At 37.7% G+C, this 25812-nt stretch overlaps 1 long non-coding RNA gene and 2 pseudogenes across 1 annotated transcript; 1 reads left to right on the forward strand and 2 right to left on the reverse strand.

Moving 5' to 3' along the window:
• Positions 1-1211: 1211 nt before the first annotated feature.
• LOC148584539 (uncharacterized) lies at positions 1212-9796 on the forward strand. The gene is made up of 3 exons (XR_015912842.1): positions 1212-1349; positions 8076-8199; positions 9739-9796. It is a non-coding gene; the product is annotated as an uncharacterized LOC148584539 (long non-coding RNA).
• LOC132185562 (G-type lectin S-receptor-like serine/threonine-protein kinase At4g03230) lies at positions 6893-13188 on the reverse strand (annotated as a pseudogene).
• Positions 13189-13933: 745 nt separating this feature from the next.
• LOC148584540 (uncharacterized) lies at positions 13934-17725 on the reverse strand (annotated as a pseudogene).
• Between the last annotated feature and the right edge of the window lie 8087 nt (positions 17726-25812).

The raw sequence follows: 25812 nt of genomic DNA on the forward strand, positions 1-25812 counted from the left end.
AGAATGAAATAATTGATTAATTTACAAGTCACATTAATGATTAGAGACAATTATGAAATTATGTTTCCAAGTTAAATTTCTTATCATTCGTTATAAGTTCCAGAAAAATGTTTCTGAATGATTTATTATGACTTGTTCTGCATGAAAATATTTCTGCATGTTTTGTATCTACTTACTGTGTTATAAAACTCACCTTTTTTACATGTAAACATTTTTGGAGACATTCTTGATCGAATATGGCCCCCTTCGGCTCATAGATATTTTGAGATAAACTCTAGTATTATGACTAAATTAAATGAAAAGTTTTTAATTCTCCTGCATTAATTTTATTGTCATGAGAACTTAATATTTGAAACTTAATATTAATTTAGCCAAATTCGAGCGTGACAATATGTTCTCTTGGTAATAACCCCCACCCCCCATTTCAAAATTTGATCAAAAATATTTTTTTAAAGTCTTAAAAAGAATCACAATAAATCAAATTTTCTTAAATTTGAACCTAAGTTATATCTTTTTGTTGAAAAGTTACATTAAATCTTTTTTATATCCATGAATGTTTGTGTTTTTTTATTAAGAGTAATGCTAAACGCTCAACCATTTTACAATTTGTTGATACATGCTAATATATGATTGAAACTACTTTAGTTATTAAAAAAAATATAACATGCATTTTTTAATCACATGCGACCACGTGTAAGCAGGTTGTAAAGAGATTGTAGGTCAACATTTTTCTTTTTGTAATATTCATTTTACGTCATTAATTTTGTTTGTCTATACTTTTACTTTAATAGTTTGTGTTAGCATATTTAATTGGAGGATAATTTTTTTTTAGTGACTAACGTAATTTCAATACATGGTAACAAGTTATAAAAGAATTATAAAGAGGTTGTATGTCTAACATTATTGTTATGATTTTTTTATCCACTGGATGATTTTTTTAGTAGTTTACCTAAAAAATCAGAAAAAGAAAAAAATGATCTCTTAGATGTACAAGCTACAAAGTAATTAAAGATTCTTTTGGGTAAGAAAAAAATATTCTTGGACTTATTACGTCGGTAATTACCGTCATGCAACCAAATGCCAAATGAGTCGTCGTTTTGGTAGCTATTATTACAGGTCTCTAGAATATGTCAGTATGGTGTCGTCTTAACAACCTTAACTGTCGCCACTGCAATTACTAAAATGGAACAAAAAAGAACAACCACCTGCTTTGCTCTTTGCGGTTCAAGGACTGGGGATGGGGGAGAAGCAGAAGGTTACCATGGAGACCCATGTTTCTGAGTCGCTTGATAAGCTCAGAGAGCAGACTACGGAGGCTGCTAAGGGAATTTGAAGACTGGGTCAAGCAGGTATATATACAATACATTTAATTTTGTTTGAAAGATTTTCTATAGTTGTGCTTTCTGGGTTTTGCTTAAATTTATAATCTTTGTGACTACTTTCAGTTTGGGGAATGGTTGGGTTGTGAATTTTGTTGTGGGATATTATAGTGTTCTAATTGTTATGATACTGTGTTGAAATTGTGAGTAATTGGTTTTACCAATACGGAAGCTTTTTGGTGATCTTCAAACCATTGGATTTTCCGGTATATAATGTTAGCAGAAACCGTTCTTGCCCTACAATAATATGAATTATGGGTTTTGGTTAGTGTTAGTTCAGGTTTTGGCTCATTCGGTTTACATGTATGGAGTTGAAAATGAGTATTTTAGGAAGCAAGTTCTAGAGCATGTCCGGACCACCAGAAGCCGGGTCCGGACACAAAAACCAGAAACAATGTTTTGAAGGAGGGGTCCGGACCGCCAGAAGCAGGGTCCGGACCCCATTTCCAGAAAGCTCATTTTATGAGGCCTGTCCGGACCTCAGATTTGCCCTGTCCGGACATGGCTGCTTTATTTTGTTTTATTTTCTATTTAAACACAATTTTGCTACATTGATACGTACGTATTTTGGAGAGCAAAATTAGAGAGCTTAGAGAGAGATATTGTTCTAGCTTATTTGAGAAGGGATTAAATACATGAAGCCAATCGGAGTTCCAGTGAAAGGAAATCTTATAGAAGAATTGTGCCAGATGTTCTGGAAAGGGCTACTGCGGTAGAAGTCAAGTGGGTCGCTTGTCGTGTACAAGGAAGAGTAAATTGCAAAGGTTTTGTAATTCTTCTTGTATTCCTTATTCTTCTTATAGTGGATTGATTTCCTAGGTTTGGCTGCCCCGGAGAGGTTTTACATTTAGAGAGTTCTCTAAATTGTTTCCTCTTCGTAACCAAATATCTGTGTTCTTGATTTTCATTACATATCTGTATTTGGTTGATTATTGATTGTTAGGTTAGATCTTATTCCGCTTAATATTTGTGAATCACCTAGACATTTGAATAGGTGTCGTTTGGAGTCGTTTTTAGAATTTTCAATTGGTATCAGAGCGGGTTCACTCTGTGAAGGATTTATTTCCTGAGTGTGATCCAAGACTCCATATCAAATGTCTCATACTGTTGCTCCTAATTCTCTTCCCGTCTTTGATGGAACAAATTATACGCTTTGAAAAATTCGTATGAGAGCATATTTTAAATCCATTAATGTTTGGCATATTGTTGAATTTGGATGGACATGTCCAGAAAAAGCAATAGCTGAATGGACAACAGAGGAAAAGAATAATGCTACTGCGAATGACAAAGCTATAAATGCTATTTACATCTCTGTTTCAAATGAGGAATTTTCTAGAATTTCTAGATGTGAAATAGCTAAAGAATCCTGGGAAACTTTAGAAATCACACATGAAGGAACTAAGGTTGTTAGAACTTCAAAAATTCAAATGTTGGTTTCTCAGTTTGAGGAGATTAGAATGCAGGAAGATGAAACTTTTGATGAATTTTATTCAAAGCTTAGTGCCATTAGAAACTCTACCATTAATTTGGGAAAGAAAATGGATGATGCTAAAGTGGTGAAAAAAATTTTAAGATCTTTGCCTGAGAGGTTTATTCCCCAAATTGCTGCTATACAACAGAGCAAGGACTTAGATACTATGAGAGTAGAAGAACTTGTAGGTTCCCTTCATACCTTTGAGCTAATTCTTCCTAAACACAAGAACACCAAAAATATTGCTCTTAAGTCAAAAAATGTTAAGGTTGACTCTTGTGGTTCATCTGATGAGGATTTTGGAAATGAGGAAGAAATTGCTATGTTTGCTAAGAAGTTTAGGAAATTCTTTAGAACCAAGAAAGGAAATTTTAGAAATAGCAATTCACAATTTTCTGAGAAATCTAGAAATGAGAATGTTGAGAAAGGAAAGTCACCTAGAGGTATCAAGTGTCGAATGTGGAGGACATGGGCACATTCGTGTTGACTGTGCTAACTTGAGAAAGTCAAATGGCAAGGCATTTAATGTGACTCAAAGTGATGAGTCAGACAAGGACGATGCTGAACAGGGAGTTAATTACTTAGCATTTGGAGTTAGTTATGAGAGTGAGCATGAGAATAGTGAGTGTAATTCTCAAGACAAACAAGGTGTGTCCGATAATGATTCGGAAGAAGAAGATGATTTGTAAAATGCTTATAATAATCTCTTTGTGGAATACACTAAACTGAAAAAGCTGAATAAGCAGCAATTGAAGAAACTCAATGAGGTTAATCTTGAAAATGATCAACTTTCTGTCACTTTAACTGATTCTCTTGCTACTCATAATACTTTGATGTCTGAAAATCAAATGCTAATTGCCAAAGTGAAATCCTTAGAGAATGAACTGAATGAATCAAAGAATCATTTAACAAAATTCTTTAGTGAAAAGCTAAATCAAATGCTACATAATCAAAAACATTCGTTTGATAGAACTGGATTGGGTTTTGATAAATCAACTATTTTATCTACTAATGTTGCTTCTTCTTCAAAGATGATTTTTGTGAAACCAGTGAACAAAGAAGATAGCTTGGCTGAAAAGAAGGTAATTTCTCCTCAAATTTCCAAAGGTAGAAAAGGTAAGGGAACTCTAACTGATTCCTATATGTCTAGTTCTAAGTCGAGAAGTATGCACATGTTAAGGAACCAACCTTCTCAAAGGTTTATTCCTATGTGTCATAACTGTGGTAAGTTTGGACATATTCGTCCCAAGTGTTTTCATCTTAACTCTCATGGGCCTAAAAGAGAATATTTTCATTCTAGAAATAATTATGAGAAATTATTCAATATGATGAGAGACGTAGTAACATGGTTAGATGTCTTGGATAAGAGTCACACAGTTGTCCCTGATGTGAAGAAAGTTTGAGTGAAGAAGATTAATACCATTCACCCATTAAGGGGGAGTGGTAATGGACTCACCTAGATTAGGTGGGCACATAGACCATGCCTAGAAATTGAGCATATTGATATTTGTCTATAGCTGTTCTAGGGCATTTTTGCTTCTTTTTGAATTTTTGTTTGCTTTGTTTTTATTTTCTTTGATTATTTTTTTATTCTTTTAGATTGTTTTAATTGTTGGATACTCAGTTTCTCATGTCTTGTGCTCAAATGAATATTTTACATATGAGTGGGGTCAATATTTCTGCAATTTACATCTAATGCTCCATATGTTTTATGATCTACCTTGTTCTTCTGAAGACTATTGAAGGAGTAAGAGTCAGTTTCTCTCATGTTCAAGTTGTGCACTATATGCCCCCATTAGGTTTAGATTGTTTTTTGTGTTTTGGGAATTTGGATCAAACATTTTTTTGGAAGATAGGTAGTGTCAGTTCTATCCACTTGACCAACTTGTTAGTTGAACCTAGCTCCTAAAAATTCCACCATTTTCTTCCAAAAAAAAAAAAAAAAAAAAAAAAAGGCATAAAATAAGCTCAGATGACTTAGTTTTGCTTCTATATGTCCCTAAAGAAAGAATCAGTGATCAAATCATTGCGGAAATAGATGATTACTAAAGGACATGGTAAAAGCGAATGATTAGTCTCAGGGGGAGTGTATCGGATGAGGGAATCTAGGTCCTAACATTATAAGGTTTTACTGTGGCTTGAATCAGACTGTTTGTCTTTCATTTAAAAAATGTCTGCCTAGATTTCCTTTCCACTAATAAAATCTTATTTAATGGGAGTTTTCACACACTACACATTCACATGAGATTTATGATTATTGCCTACTTGACTGCATTCACAGAACAAGGTTGTGTCATGCATATGGTACATTTAAGGTGTAAGTGTAGTTTGTTGATCACTCTGGATTGTTAAGATATTCATAAGGGCATGCATGATTTATTGGATATCTATACAAGTTGTGTTTTCCTTTAAAAAAAAAAAAAAAAGAGGTTTATTGTTTATTTTGTTTTTATATTAAGGGGGAGGATCACTTTTTTTTGTGTTATTTTTTTTCTTTTTCTTTCTCTGTGATTCCATCTTTTCAACTTAAAGGATCAAGACTCACTCACCCAAGGTATGTTTTCTTCCCTTCTTCGTTTCAATTTTGGTTTCGAATCCAATTCTAGGATGTGAACGTTTGGGTTTCAAAGTGCCATTCCAAATTGCTTGATTGCTTGATAATTTTTCTTCTCTCACAGAAGTGTAGCACAATCCATACGACTTTGGAGAAAGATGTGAAGTCCATCAAGGAAAGCTTTTGGCAAGAATAATTTTTCCCTCCTGTTTTTGTTTGTTTCTGGCAAGAATAATTTTTTTTTTGTGTTTTGGTTGTTGGTTTTCTTATTTAATACTCTAGTTTTTTTTTGCTTCCTTTGTCCTTCCGAGACAAAAAGGGGGAGTTATTTTGATGTGTCATTTTCATGTACTACAATTATTTTTGTTCCCGAATGGCCAAAGGGGGAGTTTGTTAGTTCAGGTTTTGGCTCATTCGGTTTACATGTATGGAGTTGAAAATGAGTATTTTAGGAAGCAAGTTCTAGAGCATGTCCGGACCACCAGAAGCCGGGTCCGGACCACCAGAAGCCGGGTCCGGACACAAAAACCAGAAACAATGTTTTGAAGGAGGGGTCCGAACCGCCAGAAGCAGGGTCCGGACCCCATTTCCAGAAAGCTCATTTTATGAGGCCTGTTCGGACCTCAGATTTGCCCTGTCCGGACATGGCTGCTTTATTTTGTTTTATTTTCTATTTAAACACAATTTTGCTACATTGATACGTACGTATTTTGGAGAGCAAAATTAGAGAGCTTAGAGAGAGATATTGTTCTAGCTTATTTGAGAAGGGATTAAATACGTGAAGCCAATCGGAGTTCCGGTGAAAGGAAATCTTATAAAAGAATTGTGCCAGATGTTCTGGAAAGGGCTACTGCGGTAGAAGTCAAGTGGGTCGCTTGTCGTGTACAAGGAAGAGTAAATTGCAAAGGTTTTGTAATTCTTCTTGTATTCCTTATTCTTCTTATAGTGGATTGATTTCCTGGGTTTGGCTGCCCCGGAGAGGTTTTACATTTAGAGAGTTCTCTAAATGGTTTCCTCTTCGTAACCAAATATCTGTGTTCTTGATTTTCATTACATATCTGTATTTGGTTGATTATTGATTGTTAGGTTAGATCTTATTCCGCTTAATATTTGTGAATCACCTAGACATTTGAATATGTGTCGTTTGGAGTCGTTTTTAGAATTTTCAGTTAGTTTAGTATATTATTGTTTTTTTTAATGTAATTTTGTGGATATCGTAATCCTTGCTTATGCAAATCAAGCGATTTGTGGTTAAGGCAAATGTGTAAAAAAATTGAGTTTTGCTACGAAGTACAGAAAATGGCCATGACATGTTGAAGAAGTACATTAGTGTTAAAAGAGAGTTTGTGAATGACCATATACACTATGACTAAGAGAAGAAAAAAAAGGGGGGGGGGGGGGGGGGTGGGGGCGGGTGGGGGGTTGCGGGGGAGGTTTTTTAGATTAATTAACTATATATACTATATATGTTTCACAAGGGCTCCATGCTCATCGTGCTCGCAGTCCTGAGGCTGTTGCATCATTAACAGAACAAACTTCAGGCTGCTCAGTGGATTGATTTTTCTCTTCTTCTGTTTTCCTTGAAAAAGCTGGCTTTTTTGGAGTTGTTAGAGCTGCAGTTTCATTGTTTAGCATTGAAGAAACTTCCAATATAGATGGCCTATCGTCTGCGTTTTCCTGGACGCATAAAAGAGCTATTTGCATGCATCTAATTAATTTGCACGATGAAAGTGTATCATCCAGACAAGAATCCATAAATTCCATGCCTTTGCCTTCTTTCCACAGCTCATATGCCCGAAATTATAGAATATTAAGCATCAAATACTTGGAAAACAGAAATGTACATAGGTACTCAGCAAAAGAAAAGAAGTGTAAGATTTTGATCCATAGTTGTCTTAGCAATGTTTACTCAAGTTACTTACATATTCTAGGATGCTTAGGTTCTCGTTCAAACCATAATAACAAGCAGTCCTCTTGCCACTAATGATTTGTAGAAGTAGAAATCCAAAGCTGTAAACATCAGATTTGGTGGAGTACACGCCTTTTCTAACATACTCAGGAGGAACATACCCGCTGCATTGGATTTTTTAACATCAAAATTAATTATTTAACTAACAAGAAAGCTGAGGTTATAAAGCTTTTTAGGCAAAGTACTTACTATGTTCCGACAATCCGACCTGTGTTTACTTCATGATCATCTTTCTTGAAAATTCTAGCCATACCAAAGTCTGAGATCTTGGGTTTCATCTCGTCATCTAATAAAATGTTGCTAGCTTTCAAGTCTCGGTGAATAATTGTCATTCTTGAGTATTCTTGGAGATATAGAAGCCCTTGAGTAACCCCTTCAATGATGTCAATGCGTTTTCTCCAATCCCCAATAGATATCGCCTGATAGAGTCTATGTCATGACATTGTGAAAAGTCAGTCATTCAATTCTAATGAGGCTAATAAAGGAATAAGATGCGAAAAAATGCCCAAAAATTTAAAAAGACAACTTGTGTATCCCTATAAGATTGAAATTAGATGACGTTGGCTTTGTTTAAGCTTAAAGGATGTTTGGCACAAGTGTCAACATTAGTAATTATTGGCTTGCAGCCTTTTGTGAATAAGATGCAAGAACTCTTATGTTATTGCATTTAACATTCTTTCATTTACTGTAATTGAATTGCAGGAAAGATATCAGACCAAAGAGGTAGAAGCTTTTGTTTGGCATGTACTCGTAGATCAGCATTTGTTCATCCCTCTCAATGCAAAATCCCAAAAGTCGCACAAGATTTACATGTTGCAGTTTTGCAGTAAGTATAACCTCATTCTTAAACTCCTCAAACCCTTGAGTAGACATTTTGGAAAGCTTTTTCACTGCTATTTCTTGCCCATTTGGTAACACACCCTGATAAATAAATAGACACCCATGATTAATTGGTGTCTTTCCATCATTAAGATACTGTAAGACATTTTCTACTCCCGCTGCCAAAATGTAGCATGGGAGTGGTTTATAGATAGAGTTTTGTTTCTGCCAATTTATTTAGTCTCGAACTTGAAGCACTTGTAATGATGGGGCAATGTCCACAATATATGTAGTCTAACAGAAGTTTACCTTGTAAACGGGACCATAACCTCCCTCTCCAAGTTTATTTTCAATTGAAAGTCTATCTGTAGCTGCCTCAATGTCAGCTAAAATAAAGACTTGCAGATTAGGAACATTGCCATTAAAATCTCCTGCAATTGCCATATGATTAATTTTGGACTTTGATTCTTTAGATGTAACAACTATTCCTATATTAAAAAAAAAAAGGAAGGAAGATGCCCAAAAGTGTCAGTTCCTCAATCATGGTGGTTAAAATAGTGAATGATCCTAACTTCCAATTATAGATTTTGAGTACATGTGGTAGAAAAATTTTACCGTTTAATTTGAGCATTCTCCTCCTTAAGCAATAGATCACAAGGCCCAGTAGGAGAACAACGGTAGCAGTTGTTGCCAAAACAATCACTAATAATCGCCCCTTGTGTTGTCCATTATTTCCTTCCTCTTGATCTGATAATGCATCTCAGGATCGAATTTATGAGAGATGAATATGTCAGAAAAGATCTTAAAACAATGTCACTGTCAGACTTCTAATACTTTCGATTGTTGAAATAATTGGATGTTCATATAATCTTCTATAAATATGTCATATATGTCATGTCTTATCTCTTTCTAAGACAACCCAATAACTCCATTGAACGTCCCGGATCAGGACTCCCACACCCTGATGTAGGAGGGGCAGGGGAAATTTTAGAGAGGCCTTGCCCCAATCAGGGCTCCCACACCCTAGGAGGCCCTGCCCCCCTCTCATAGACCCCTGCTTAAAGAGGAGGGGCAGGGTAATAACAGGGATCCCAATTGAAAGCATTAGCGAAAACTTGACATTGGCCTAACGCTGAAATCTTTATTCATGGGTTAAATAAAATGGGATATAATTTCTTATTTTTTGGGGGCTAAGATGATCATTCAAGTCATATTTACATGTTCGAATTCTTTAACTACGTGGGCTATTAGATTAGCATTCTAAAAGTATTATTTTAACATTGTGGAGAGAACATCAAATAGATTATCAAGACTGATGCATTTCTTGCCTGCCAGAGAAAGCTCCCTATTGTCATCATAAGGGACTTGCCACACAAAGTAACCCAGTAGTTTCTTCTGCTTGGCATAAGAAACCTTAATTTTGACCACCTCAACATCATCAAAGCCGACCCAGGCTGATCAACCTGTGAAGAATTTTACTACATATGTAGCATTGTATCTTACAATAGCCCTATATCTCTGAATGTGAGCCTTGATTTCCTTATAGCTCATGTCTCCTTCAGGTGTAATGGCTGGACCTGTAGCGGGTGCACCAATGGCATTGTCGTTGGGATTCTTCAACTTCCACGCATAGCCATAGAAAGCCAAGCCCAAGACCAACTTTCCAGCAGGCAATCCCCTACCAATCCATGCACCAACTCCATAATCTGTGCTAGCCTCGCTTGATGGGTCAAATAAGGCTGCAAGAACACCTGTAAAGTTTGACCACTGAGGCATATAGTAGTCATAAGCCATGACATGAACCCAATTCAAGTTATCCCTTATGGAATCCACCGGGAAGAAGCGCTATCCACATCCGGTGAGTATTGAACAACAGCAGTCAAGATCAATTCTGTCTGGCTAGAGTTTTTTGCCTCAGAATTCGCTGCGGCTCGCCACTCCTGAAAGAGTAACCCCATATTGGTCATGTCAGAGCTTGTGTTTGCTGAAACCCAACAAAGGTCTAGGCCTTGGAAGCCATAAAGCCTTGCTATCTTCTTTGAAGAGTCGATGAAAGATTTTCTATAGGAAGCCTTGCTGACTATCAATGAAAGGACTGCATAGTCTGCGCTTCCACCCCCAATAGAAAGGAGGGTGGTGATTGATGGGTTCTTGATGTAGATTGGAATTCAAGGCTTATCTTATCTTTTAGTCTTTTATTAGGTTTCTTTGTTAGTTGTTTATTCTATCTTATCTTTCAGTCTTTATTTGAATTAGATTTCTTGTTAGTCTTTTATTTGGTTTAGTTGTCTTTCGTAGATTTCTAAATTAACTTTATTTCATTGTTATTTTAGGGTTAGGAGTCTTGGGCTATAAATATATGATTATAACCTTTAACAGTTTAGTTTATGATTATTATTGAGTTTGTTTAATAAGAATTACTCAGAGTTGAGTTTCTTTGTGTTTTCCCTTAAACCATAGATAGAATCTATAGTTTTTAAGAAGATTTCTTAGATTCTTGTGATAGTCTCACAGTCTTAGAAATATTTACCCCTTCAACTTGATGTTTTCTTGTTCACTACAATCCTACGCTGCATCAGTTGGTATCAGAGCTCCAGGTTTCTTTCCATGGCACCGCCAAACACAAGAAGAAGGGGCAACCGCTTTGCACATCTGGAGGACGTGTATGAACGTAAGGAAGCAGTCGGTGAAACACGTACGGAGGAGCAGTGGCAACGCATGGTGGATGAGGTGGAGATGCTGCAGAAAAAATTAAAGGCGAATCAAGCGGCCATTCGTTGGCAACGCATGGTGGATGAGCTGGAACTACTACGGAAAGAAATAGAGATCTTCACAACCCGAGTTGACAACCGGGGTAGCCCTAAAGTTCGTCAACATCGAACGAATCAACGCTTTGTGGATGAGGATAATGTGGTTGTCGGTCATAGGGCGTATTCTAAAAAACGGAGAGCACGATTTGAGACGGAGATGCCGCGACAAGCCAACTTGACCATTATTCGCGAGCCTCAAATCTATCAACCAAATCCATATTCTGTGGAGGAGGAAAGGGAATCTGTGGATGAAGAATTTCAAGAATCCGAGTTCATTGATGAAGAATTCAGACATGAAGATGTTGAAGATCCTTCGCAACGATTTGGGGATTGGGATTCACCACCAACCTATGATGAGGAGCCCGAAGAAGATGACTCATGGGAAGAGGAAAGGCCTACGGAGGAGCACGAAAAAGATGGGTTTTTCCCCATGTTTGGTGGTCTCTATCCAGAAGAAGATGGCCAATTGGAAGAGGAAGGGCCCACAGATGTCATCGCCAATTATGAAGAGGATGGCATCGCCGATTATGAAGAAGTTGAAGAAGACCTTCCAGGTGCATTACCTAATTTTAGTAATGAAGAATTAGGTTATGTTGATTTCCTTGGTATTGAAGATATTTTAAATTCTCCTAACGAAGATTATGGTGAGTTTTATGCGGATGAGAAAAATTATATGTTCACAAGGGAAACAATGGTTGACCCATTCTTGAGTATCTTCATGGCACATGGAAGGGAGAAGGAACGAACAAAGAGCAAACCTGCAGTATTGCCAAATGGTGTATGGGGCTTTCATGACAACCATCAAAGTATTTCGATGATGATAAGTGTCACGTTTATTTTGAGGTGTTGCCTTGTTGTGATCTTGAGGAACGGAGAATGGAACAAGTTAACAGGGCACCCGAAGGACCGTGGAAAAGACAGTCCGAATTCGAGGGCGAATTCTCTCCAACCTCGGAAGGATGATGTAGATTGGAATTCAAGGCTTATCTTATCTTATCTTATCTTATCTTTTAGTCTTTTATTAGGTTTCTTTGTTAGTTGTTTATTCTATCTTATCTTTCAGTCTTTATTTGAATTAGATTTCTTGTTAGTCTTTTATTTGGTTTAGTTGTCTTTCGTAGATTTCTAAATTAACTTTATTTCATTGTTATTTTAGGGTTAGGAGTCTTGGGCTATAAATATATGATTATAACCTTTAACAGTTTAGTTTATGATTATTATTGAGTTTGTTTAATAAGAATTACTCAGAGTTGAGTTTCTTTGTGTTTTCCCTTAAACCATAGATAGAATCTATAGTTTTTAAGAAGATTTCTTAGATTCTTGTGATAGTCTCACAGTCTTAGAAATATTTACCCCTTCAACTTGATGTTTTCTTGTTCACTACAATCCTACGCTGCATCAGTTCTTTTGTTTAACAGTGTTGGTGAAGGTGGAGAAGTATGGCTCATCGGAGGATGAGGTAGAGAGCTCGTAGGACGAAGAGTTTAGACCAGCAAAAGCACAAATAAGGTGACTAAAGAGGGCTGGGTTTATGTCTGAAACGGGGAACTCGCTGCCGGAGAACCAGTAACCTGCTTTGATCTAAGTTTGTGCAGTTGAAGGATTCAACTGTAAAGAAAGAAAGATATGGAAAAGAAGAATGATGACAATTTTGGACATCATGGAGCAAAGCTATATTTCAATTCTGAAGAAAGTAACAGCTTGCCATGAAATTGGTGGAGATCAGGAGGTGGATTAATTTTGGAAGGATCTTCTGAGACAGTTGAAGAGAGGAGAGGTAACATTAATTGGCCGGTGTGTAGTCAGCTTTTGTCCATAACAAAGAACGAACAAAAAGTTAAACATGGCCAACGTTTTCAACCTACTATGAAATTGAAAACATGGCCAAAATTTTACCAAGATAGGTAACTTCCAAAACAGAGTTTAATGTATTAATAATAACGTAAAATGTTTTCCATTGAAAAAAGTTGTTCTTATTGGGAACATCTGAAAGGAGGTTTTGCTGAAAGACTGAATTGCAAATAGGTATTCGTCATTAAGACCATGGACAATGACATTGATATCAGGAATCGTATGGACTATGTCAATTTTGTCTTTTTGGTGAGCAAAATAATTTCTTCAGCAAAGAGAAAGATACATGATAAAGTATGAATCAAATGAGGTATCATTTGTTGGACTTATTTTTACCTGCCCTGCTTTCGTTGATATATATATTACACGAATGAATTTCATTCATGCATCGACCCTTTTTCAATAAAAATTTTGGTTTCGTTGCTCTGTATGTATGAATATTGTTGAAAAACACACATTTATTTAACTACTATCTTATTTTGTTGATATGGTTGTGTCAATGGGCCTTTAATTTTTTTTTATTTTCTATTTAACTAAGGCTGATTCCAACTGTTTCATCAGCCGAATAAGATAATGATATAATAAAAATATAATTTTTAACATTATTACTCTATGTATATATATAGTTCATACCAATTTCCAGAGATATGCATGTTCATGATTTAATAGCAAAACTTATTAGTGAATTACTACTGTAGCAGTCCACCCACAGACTTAAAACCAAACAGAGACTGGGAAGGTACAGATTTGGTAGGATGAGGACAAACCTAATCACACTCAGGAAAATGTCATGGCGATTTGAATATATATATAGTGCATGGACTTAAATTGTCAATGACCATTTTGTATTGCTCAACAAATTCATAATGAGTTTACACTATGTAGACTATTAGGATTGCCCTCAATGTCAAACTCAGCTGTGGATTATGAAAATACGAGTTTAGCAACAATGAAGATAACAGAGTGATTGTTAATGACCATATAGACCATGTCTAAGAAAAAAAAAAATGGGAAAAATGGGATTTTTTTTTTTAAAAAAAATAAATAAATAACTATATTAGTTTCACAAGCCCTCCAAGCTCATCGTGCAACTAGTTCGGAGATTGTTGCATCATTATTAGAACAAATTTTTGATTGCAATGTACATTTAGTTTTCTCCTCCTCATCTGTTTTCCTTGAAAAAGCTGACTTTTTCAGAGTTGTTAGAACTGCAGTTTCATTTTTTAGCATTGAAGAAACTTTTAACATAGATGGCCTGTCTAGCGTCTTCCTGAACGCATAAAAGAGCTATTTGCATGCATGTAATTAATTTGCACGATGAAAGTGTGTCATCCAGAGTAGAATCCATAAATTCCATGCCTTTGCCTTCTTTCCACAACTCATATGCCTGAAGTTATACAACAGTAAGCATCAAATACTTGGAAAACAGAAAACAAGTGTAAAATTTTGATCCACGGTTGTCTTAACAATGTTTACAAAAGTTACTTACATATTCTAGGATGTTTAGTTTCTCATCAAAACCATAATAACGAGCGGTCCTCTTGCCACTAATGATTTGTAGAAGCAGAACTCCAAAGCTATAAACATAAGATTTTGTGGAATACACTCCTTTTCTAAAATACTCAGGAGGAACATAACCACTACATTGGATTTTTTAACATCAAAATTAATTATGTAACTGGCAAGAAAGCTTAGGTTATAAAACTTTTTAGGAAAAGTACTTACTATGTTCCAACAATCCGACCCGTGTTGGCTTCCTGATCATCTTTTTTGAAAATTCTAGCCATACCAAAGTCTGAGATCTTGGGTTTCATCTCGTCATCTAATAAAATGTTGCTAGCTTTTAAGTCTTGGTGAATAATTGTCATTCTCGAGTATTCTTGGAGATATAGAAGCCCCTGAGTGATCCCTTTAATGATGTCAATACGTTTTCTCCAATTCAATAGATACCGTCTCATAGGTTCTATATCAAATTAGATCATGAAAAGTTAGTCATTCAATTGTCATGGGGCCAATAAAGGAATAAGTTGCAAAAAAATACCCAAAATTTTTAAAAGACACCTTGTGCCAGTATCCCTATATGCTTGAATTGAGTTGACCTTGGCTTTTTTTAAGCTTAAAGGGTGTTTAGCACAAGTGTCAGCATCAGTAATTATTGGCCTGCTGCTTTCTATGCAAAAGATGCAAGAGCTTATTGCATTTAACATTCTCTCATTATGGTAATTGAATTGCTGGAAGGATATCATACCAAAGAGGTAGAAGTCCAAGCTTTTGTTTGGCATGTATTCATAGATCAGCATTTTTTCATCCCTCTCAATGCAAAATCCCAGAAGCCGCACAAGGTTTACATGTTGAAGTTTTGCAGTAAATATAACCTCATTCTTAAACTCCTCAAACCCTTGCGTAGATGTTTTTGAAAGCTTTTTCACTTCTATTTCTTGCCCATCTGGTAATACACCCTGATAAATAAATAGACACCCATGATTAATTGGTAATTTTCCATCATTAAGATACCACAAGACATTTTCTACTCCTGCTGCCAAAATGTAGCATTTCATAGATAAGAGTTATGTTTCTGCAAATTTGTTTAGTCTTAAACTTGATGCATTTGTAATGATGATGGGGCAACGCCACAATATTTGCAGTCTAATAGAAGTTTACCCTGTAAACAGGACCATAACCTCCCTCTTCAAGTTTATTTTCAAATGAAAGTCTATCTGTAGCTACCTCAATGTCAGCTAAAACAAAACCCTTCAGATTGGAAACATTGCCATTAAAATCTCCTGCAGCTTCCATATGATTAATTTTGAACTCCGATTCTTTGGATGTAACAACCATTCCTATATTAATTAACAAAACAAAACAAAACAAAACAAAACAAAACAAAACAAAAAAAAAAAAAAAAAAAAAGAGACACAAAAAAGAAGAGAAGATGCCCAAAAGTGTCAGATCCTCGATCAATCATGGTGGTTAATAGTAAATAATCCTAACTTTCAATTATAGATGGTGAGTACATGCAGTAGAGAGACTTTACCTTTTAATTTGAACATTCTCCTCCGTAAGCAACATATGACAAGCCCCAGTAGGAGAACAACGGTAGCAGTTGTAGTCAAAACGATCACTAATAATCGCCCCTTGTGTTGTCCATTAATATTATTTCCTTCCTCTTGAGCTGATAATGCATCTCATGATCGAATTATGTCAAAAATGATCTTAAAACAATGTCACTGTCAGACTTCTAATACTTTTGATTGCTGAAATAATTGGATGTTCATATAGTTTAGTTTATTAAAGCAATGCCAGCAAATATTCTATAAATATTAATGTCATATATATATATCATGTCTTATCTCTTTCAAAGACAACCCAATGACTCCATGAAAAGTCAGTTTGCTTAGGCCAGCCAAGTCAGGAGAAACATAAAACAAAAGACAATATATAAGCTTATGTAGGGATATGGATCCCCTATAATTCCCTGCCCACAGAGAAGGGGCAGGGGAAATTGTAGGGTAGCCGTGCCTCAGCAGGGCTCCCATGCCTTAAGAGGGTCCCTTAGGAGTTAGGCCCTACCTCCCTCTCATAGACTTTTGCCCAAAGAAGAGGGAGCCGGGTAATAACAGGAATCCCTCAATTGTAGGGGATCCCGGTCTGCTCATGTAGACATTTCTCCTGATAAATTACCTCATTTGATCGAAATCTAATTATTGTCAACCAAAACCCAAACAGGGGAAAAAAGAAAGATTATATGTATAATCGAACAGGAAAGGCCATTGAAATGTAGACAAGCATTAGCAAAAACTTGACATTGGCCTAACATTGAAATATTCATTCCTGTGTTCAATAAAATGGGATATAAAAAAAAACAAAGACTGCTGCATCTCTTACCTGCTAGAGAAAGCTCCCAATTGTCATCATGAGAGACTTGCCACGCATAATAACCAAGTAGTTTCTTCTGCTTGGCATAAGAAACCTTAATTTTGACCACATCAGCATCATCAAAGCAGACCCAGGCCGATCCAACTGTGAAGAATTTCACTTCATATGTAGCATTGTATCTTACATCAGCTCCATTTGTCTGAATGTAAGCCTTGATATCCTTATAGCTCATGCTTCCATCATCTGTAATGGCTGGACCAGTAGCCAGTGCACCAATAGCACTGTCATTGGGATTCTTCAACGTCCACGCATACCCATAGAAAGGCAAGCCCAAGACCAACTTTCCAGTAGGCAAGCCCCCACCAATCCATGCACCAATGTCATAATCCGTGCTAGCCTCGCTTAATGGGTCATATAAGGCTGCAAAAGCATCTGTAACGTCTCACCACTCAGGACCATAGTAGTCATAAGCCAAGATCAATTCTGTCTGGCTAGAGTTTTTTGCCTCAGAATTCACAGCCGCTCGCCACTCCTTAAAGAGTAACCCCATATTGGTCATGTCGGAGCTTGTGTTTGCTGAAACCCAACAAAAGTCTAGGCCTTGGAAGCCATAAAGCCTTTCTATCTTCATTGAAGAGTCGATGAAAGATTTTCTATAAGAAGCCTTGCTGACCATCAATGAAAGGACTGCATAGTCTGCGCTTCCACCCCAATAGAAAGGAGGGTGGTGATTGATGGGTTCTTTTGTTTAACAATGTTGGTGAAGGTGCATGGAGAAGTATGGCTCATCGGAGGATGAGGTGGAGAGCTCGTAGGACGAATTAGACCTGCATATGCGAAAATAAGGTGACTAAAGAGGGTTGAGTTTATGTCTGCAATGGGTAACCCACTGCCGGACAACAAGTAACCTGCTTTGATCCAAGTTTGTGCAGTTGAAGGGTTCAAGTGTAAAGAAAGAAAGATATGGAAAAGAAGAATGATGGTAATTTTGGACATCATGGAGCAAAGCTATACTTCAATTCTAAAGAAAGTAAAAGCTTGCCATGAAAATGGTGGAGATCAGAAGGTCAAGGTGGATTAATTTTCCAAGGATCTTAAGGGCCGGCTAGACCACAAGGCGAGTGAGACACTCGCCCAGGTCCCCGGATTAATAAGGCAAAAAAAAAAAATGGTCAAAAAAGTTTTTTAATAATTTTTTAAAAAAAAAAAATATTTAAGGCCCAATTTTTTTTTAATGAGGCCCATTTTTTTTTTTTTAATAAAAACTTGAGCCCTCTAATCATAATATGTAAGTAATTTAAAAAATGCCTCAATTTAATAAGTCTCAATATAATAAGCCCACAGTAAAATAAGATCAATTAACCTAGAAAAGCAAATATCCTTATACTTAAAATGATGTATGAGTTTTTTCTTGTGGGTTTTTGTATGGATTTTTTGACAATTTTTTTGATGGGTTTGTTTGAAACAGGTGTATCAATGAAGTAAAGATTCATAAAAAAAAAAAAAAAAAATGATTTTTTATATTTTTGTAATGTTTTATTTATGTACTTGATTTTTCTTACGGGTTTTGAATGGGTTTTTGTCAAAAAAAAAAAAAAAAAAAATTGTGGGTTTTGTTTGAAACAGATGTATCAAAGATGTAAGGATTCATAAATAAATAAAAAATTAAAAAAAAATTAAAAATTAAAAATTGATTTTTTGTTGTAATGTTTATTTTTGTGCTTGATTTTTTTGGTGGGTTTTGTATGGGTTTTTGACAAATTTTTTTGTGGGTTTTGTTTGAAACAAAGGTGTACCAAATGAAGAAATTACTTCCACGATATGGATATTTTTTTTGTTTTCTGTTTTTTTTTTTTTTTGATAATTTTATATGGGTTCTTGATAATATTTTTGGTGGATTTCTTTTGGTTAGTTTGCTTTTGTGTGCTTCAGTTTGGGAACATGTGCTTAGCAGAGATTTGATGCGGTTTAAGGATTGATACATAAAAAAAAAAATTAATTCTTTTATTGTTATGTTTATTTTTGTAAGGATTAATAAAAATGAAAACTCTAAATATAATAATAATATTAAAATAAATATTATTTAATTAATATTTAAATATTAAAAAAAATAAGACCACATTTAAGAGTTTCGCCTAAGACCTTGCAATAAAACATCGAGCCGGCAATCTGAGACAATTGAACAGATGAGAAGTAACATATTAATGCCATCTTTCTCAGGTCCCTTTCATTGACAAGTCTTCAGGTACCCTTTCATTGACAAAGTCTTTCCTGAATTGTACTTTGTGTAGTCAGCTTTTGTCGATCTGTAAACAAGTTTTTATAAGGCTCACTTGTCAGAATACATTTTGAGTAGTTGGTCTATCTACACATAGATAAATAGGTAGGATTTCATACAAACTTGTTAGCAATTTGAATCTATTAAATCGAGATAAACCTGAACAACAAATTACTAAAAATTCTAATTCGTTGCGTCCAGAGGAACCTACTACGAAATTGAAGAACAGGGCCAAAGTTTTATCAAAAGACGTAACTTTAACAACAAAGGTGTTGTTTGGTAAATAACAATGGCTTTACAATGCACTGTTCATGATTGATAAGGAAAAAAAATGAGAGTAATAATTAGTATAGAAAAGTGAAAAAGTTGTATTAAAAAGTGAAAAAATTTTGTTTTGTAGTAATTTTTTTATTTAAATAGTAATAAAAAGTAATTGATGTGATATAAAAAGTAAATGATGTGCTATAAAAAGTGAGAATATTTTAATGTTGATTTTTTTGAAAAATGAGATAATTAATGTGGGGAAATGTGATGTTGTTTAACAAACAACACCAAAGTTCAATGTATTAATTGTCTGCCTCCCAAGACACAGGGTTCAATGTCTTAGGTAGTCCAGCACACAACATAAATTCAAATAGTTGAATCCAATCTTCTCTTTCAAGTTGAACGGTCTAAGCATCCAGAAGACATGATTGACTCCTTGGCTTTGCTTGCTTCTAAATGCATGCCACTTCTCTTTAGATTTGGCTTGGGTTCACTTCTTAGGATTGAGAGATTATCCTATTAAAGGACAGAATAAACATGTGTTACAATTTCATCAATTAGGCAAGGCTGATGATTAGTGAAAGCAGGAAGTCAAGAAGCATTCAAAGCTGCCATTTCCAGGCAATTAAGCTCCTGTCAGTCGGAATATGTGGAAGGAGGTGGCCAGCTAGCTTGCTTGTTTCTTTTGCTGAAAAGGTGAATTGCCAATCACTATACGACATCAGGTGTCGTATTGACGACGACAATTTTGTCTCTTTGTGACAATTTGTTTGACTTTCCCTCCGGTTTTAGAAGATACTCCTTTGATTCCTGCGCCTGCAAAAGTTTTGATAGTGAAACATTCCTTTGTTTCCAAGCCTACTCTGGGTTTTGTTGGGTTCTATGGGTTAGCCTTCGTGTTTCCCATATAGGGTGTTTCTTGCGGGTGTTTGTACTCTGGGTCTCTTGTGGGCTATTGTTGGGTCTCTTGTGGGTGCTCCTTGTGGTTTTTTTTTTTTTGGTGTTTTTTTATTTAGAAAAAATAAATAATAATGTTGTTTATGATCACAATTTCACTTTAAATTGATTCATTTTATATTGCTTCACCCATTTGTTTTGGTGTAAACTATTTACTCTATTTCAGTAATTGACGTGTCATAAAATATTATTCAAAACTTTAAAATAAAAATATTTTTTATGAGGCGTGAAATAGTTTATACTTTTCATTTTCGTAAATTATTTTTTGTTATTATCTTACATCCTCAAGACAAGCAATTGTAAGAGAACTCCTTATGAAGCCTACTTACTCAAGCAGATCTCAGATTGCTTGAACACATGCTCGGGCAAATGGACCCGACAAAAACCCTCTCTGTACATTTAAATTGCAAATAGTTCGAACAAGCAATTGCACTGAATTTTAATATACCCCCAAAAACCTTTTATTCTCTCTCACTCTTTTTTTTTTTTTCCTGCAGCTCGTCCTCACTATCTCTCTTCCTCAAAGCTCCTTGTATTATATGAGAATTCTCTAGTCTCCCTTATTCACCTCAATTTGTTGGCTATCGGAAGTTTTGCTTCGGGTTTAGGGGCAAAATTAAACATCGAACGGCTACAATCTCCATCTCATTGGAAGTAGGAAACACCATCCTTAAATATGACCACGCCTTTTTTTTTTTTTTTTTTGAGTGAAATATCAACTTCTCATTAGAACATCACTGTACTAGAGCGGAAGACTCTAGCAGTATTAAATCACGTATACAGTCTGGTGGTTCCTGCCACGTATTATTTAGAGCATGATGTGAAGCATACTTAGCTAAAACGTGGGCTACATTATTTCCTTCTCGCCTAATAAAGGTCATCTTCCATCGTACAAAAGACTGGACCTCAGTTTTTATATCTTCTATTATATGACCCACCTTACTTCTGTCTTCTTCGGCACTATTAACAGCGTCCACCACTGCTTTCGCATCTCCCTCAAAGTGAATATTCTGTAGGCCCATAGCCTTGCACTGTTTGGTCGCCATCAAAGCTGTATAGGCTTCTGCAGCTAAAGGGGTTAGATGGCCCTAACGAGACATGCACTTAGCCACTATTAGCTGTCCCCTTTGATCGCGGATCACCACAGCCCACGCCATGATGCCACTCCTTGGTTCTAGAGATGCGTCCCAATTCACCTTAACCCAGCCCGGGTTGGGCAACCTCCACGTACCTGGGGAAGTATCCACGCGATCTGGTATAGACGTCTCTCGCTGCACCAAAGCGGCTTGAAATTCTTCCATCGCTTGGGTATGCCTCCAAACCAAGGTCTGAGGTGAACTCATTGAACCTCCGAAGACTACATCGTTTCGTCTCATCCATATACGTCGGACCAGTCCAGCAAACTGAACCATTTCCTCCACCGAGCACTTGTTGAAAAGGTTCTCCACCACCCTCCTGAAACTCTTTCGCTCAAAAGAGCTCTTCTGAATTTTAACACACCCCAAGCTCCACACGTCCATTGCAGACGGACATCTCCACAGGATATGATATGTAGACTCCACCTCCAGTCCACACAAGGGGCACGAAGAATCAGAAATAATCTTCTTATTACATAAATTTTCTTTTGTTGGTAATATATCATGACTAGCTCTCCAAAGAAATTTTTTTCTTGAGGAGGAATCGGCAACGCCCATAACCTCTTCCAAAACAACATGGATCCCTCTGTTGACGAACTTCCAGCCTTACCTCTTTGTCGCACCTCCTGCTGCAAATTGTATGCACTCCTGACAGAGAATTTGCCATTGGCCGTGCCGCACCATATCATAGTGTCAGGTTGATTCGAATAGCTTGGTGGGATGGCCATGATCAACTGAACTATATCGGGGTCAAAGATGGAGACTAACAGCTGATGATTCCACCATTTCAGCTCTACTTCCAGCAGTTCACTGACGGTAGCATCAGGATCTAGAATTCTCGGGGGAGAGCTAATTCGACAAGAGCTATTGATGGGAAGCCACCGATCATGCCATATCCTTATGTTAGAGCCATTCCCCACCCGCCAAATCAGTCCTTCCTTAAGGAGATTGCATGATCTATGTATGCTACGCCAAGCAAAAGAGGGCCGACGCCCAACTTTTGCTTCTAAAACCGAAGACTCCGGGTAGTATTTGGCCTTCATTATTTGAGCCACTAAGCTGTCAGGGTTATTCCATAGCCTCCAATTTTGTTTGGCTAAAAGTGCCAAATTAAAACTGGAAAAGTCACGGAACCCCATCCCCCCGGAAGCTTTTGATGTGCCCATACGATCCCAACTCATCCAGTTTACTCCTACATCTTTCCCACATTGGCCCCACCAAAATTTACGCATGTACCTGTTAATCTCAACACATAGAGCCTTCGGGAGAAGGAAGAGGCTCATACAGTAGGTGGGAATTGCCTGAACTACCGCTTTGAGTAAAATTTCTTTGCCAGCCTGCGACAGAAATTTTATCTTCCAATCCTGTAATCGCTTTCTCACCCTGTCTATGATACCCCGAAATGCCTTTATCCGGGACTTCCCAACCAAAGCCGGTAATCCCAAGTAAGTATCATACCGTTGTGTATCCGGGATCCCTGCTTCTTCCAAAATCGCATCCTTGATCTCCAAAGAAGTATTGCGACTAAAATATATAGATGTCTTGCTATTATTTAGTCGTTGACCCGAAGCCATCTCATACTGTCTTAGCAATTCCGTCAGGTATTTCCATTCCGCTATGCTCGCCTTACAAAACAAAAGGCTATCGTCCGCAAAGAAAAGATGACTTACTCGTGGTCCCTTTTTAGAAGTAGGAACGCCAGTCAAGCCCCCCTCGTCGTTTGCTCAGACTAACATAGAGCTTAACGCCTCAGCACAAAGGAGAAATAGGTAGGGAGAAATAGGGTCCCCTTGCCTAATGCCCCGTCCCGGTGTGATGGACCCACAAACTCGTCCATTAACAATAATACCATATTGCACCGTTGAAACGCACATCATGACGAGATCAATCCACCGTTGAGCAAACCCCATTTTTCTCATTACCGTCTCAAGAAAATTCCAATCTACACGATCGTAGGCTTTGCTCATGTCCAGTTTTATGGCCATGTATCCCTGCTTTCCTCTCATACGAGCATGCATTGTGTGCAATGTTTCATATGCCACTAATACATTATCTGTAATTAAGCGCCCAGGTACGAAAGCACTTTGGGTCGGAGAAATAATATGAGGCAATACAAGTTTTAATCTGTTGGCCAAAATCTTCGAAATCACCTTATACAGCACATTACAAAGACTGATAGGTCTGAATTTGGTTACACTTGTAGGATTTTTCACCTTGGGAATTAATGCAATGTTTGTCATATTCAACCAAGGGGGCATAATACCAGAGTTTAGAGTCCCTAAGATGGCTTTAGTGATGTCCCCACCCATAATCTCCCAATTAGTTTGGAAAAAGCCAGCAGACAAACCGTCAGGGCCCGGGGCCTTGGAGGGAGCCATTTGGTGTAGCGCTTGAGAAACCTCTTTTGCCGTGAATGGTTGGAGGAGAGAAGCATTCATTTCCTCGGTCACTTTTCTACTCAAACTTTGAACACAGGAATCCACGTCCCCTGCAGAAATCTCAGCGAACAAACCAGTAAAATAGGTGACAAAAGCAGAATTTACCTCCTCATCCGATTTACACAAGTTGCCGCTCCCATCCAAGATGCTAGAGATGCGATTTTTTTTCCTTCGAGAGGAAGCACATGCATGGTAAAATCTTGTGTTCCGGTCGCCACTCCGTAGCCAATCTGTTTTAGCTCTTTGTCTCCAATAGGTGTCTGCTTTCTCCATGAGCCCCTGCAGTTCACGCCTCATGGCGATCACTTGTCCACTGCTACCCTCTGCATCGCTGTTCTGTGCAGCACTTAACTTCTTTTGTAGCCGTGCAATTCTGCTCATCAAGGAGCCATTCTGCATCTTTCTCCAGTGGACAAGACAATTTTTACATTGTGAGAGATTCATAGCCACATTCTCCCAATCATACCTTGCCATCGTTCTGCTGCAGGACCATGCCTCGGAGATCACATCTCTATAACCCTCATCCTTTACCCAGTGGGCCTCATGTCGAAAACACTTCTGCCCCCCTTGTCTCGTTCTCTTCGGCTGGAGAAATAAGAATAGTGGACTGTGATCCAAACAAGTGGCCACCTCTACTAGAATCTCTGCCTCCGGATATTGGTCTCTCCACCCGTCATTAGCTACTCCCCGATCTAACCTTTCTTTTATAAACTCATTGCCTTCCCGAAAGTTGCACCACGTGTACTTAGGGCCAGAGAACCCCAAGTCAGTGAGTTCACAGTTTGCCAAAGCCGACTGGAAAGCAAGCATTTGGTTTACTGAACGTCCGCTACCCCCCCATTTCTCCGATGCAAATAGAACTTCATTGAAGTCCCCTACTCAAACCCACAATTCCGGAGCAGTGAGTTTCAAATGCTTGAGCAAGGCCCATGCTTCGTGCCTTTTCGTTGGGTCTGGATGCCCATAGAATCCAGTAAACATCCATGGATTTGTTGTTTCAGCCGGAATTCTCACCATGCCATTTATATGGCGGTGGCTAAAATTCTGGATGTCAACCTCCATGTCATCGCCCCACAACAGAGCCAAACCACCACTCCGTCCCATGCTATCCACAGCTAGCATGTTTGAAAATCCCAACCTCACCCGAATCCTCTCCATTTTAACTTTCTGCATTTTAGTCTCCATAAGGAAGACCATAGAGGGTCTCTTTTGCTTTACTAAACGGCAAAGCTCTTGAACTGTCTGGGGGTTCCCAAGCCCTCGACAGTTCCAGCTCAAGATATTCATTGCGGTTGGCGGGGCTGCTCCGCAGCCTCCGCCATCCCCGATCCAAGTTTTTCCCCGACATCATTCTGCGTATTTATAGTTGTAGGGCTCAGACCTTCATTTCCGATATCCCCTCCATGTTCCCGTTTTTTTCTCTGTCCCTGATGTCTGATTCGTTCAGTCTCTAGGTCCCCCTGCGCTTTTCTCTTCCATGATGGCACAGGTTTTTCAGACCCTTCCCTGCGAGGCCCCCGTCGCTCCCTCTCTTTAGCTTGTGTATCCTGCAGTGTTTTTTCCACATCAGAAAAAAGTGGGCCAGTGTAGGTGTTCAGTTTCCTTGGGCCATTATAGTTTGCACGATCTGAGTTCCCCAGGCCCATATCGTCAAAGTTCTCAACCTGTCTGGGCCCATGAGACACATCCTTCTCCACGGAATCAGCAGCGTCTTTATTGACCAGTGTCTTTTTAAAATTTGAATGGGGCTCCTTGTACGCAAATCTGCCGTTATCTCTTGCTGGGGATTCTCTAGCTGGCATACTCCTTCCTTCCTTATTGGTATCCTTACGAATAAAAGGATTGTTCCCAAAAATAAATCCCCCCATTCCGCCTTGATTCTCGCCCAAATCTGCGTTTTTCCCATAATGGTTGTTAGGGTTTCCAGCATTCACATCTTCGTTTTCGTCGCCTCTTTCCGGCACTCCACCGCCGTCAACCCTGTCCGACCTTCCATCGCCGGTGCTGCTG

This window comes from Corylus avellana, chromosome 7, assembly GCF_965113065.1.
Source record: "Corylus avellana chromosome 7, dhCorAvel1.hap1.2, whole genome shotgun sequence".
NCBI lineage: Eukaryota > Viridiplantae > Streptophyta > Magnoliopsida > Fagales > Betulaceae > Corylus > Corylus avellana.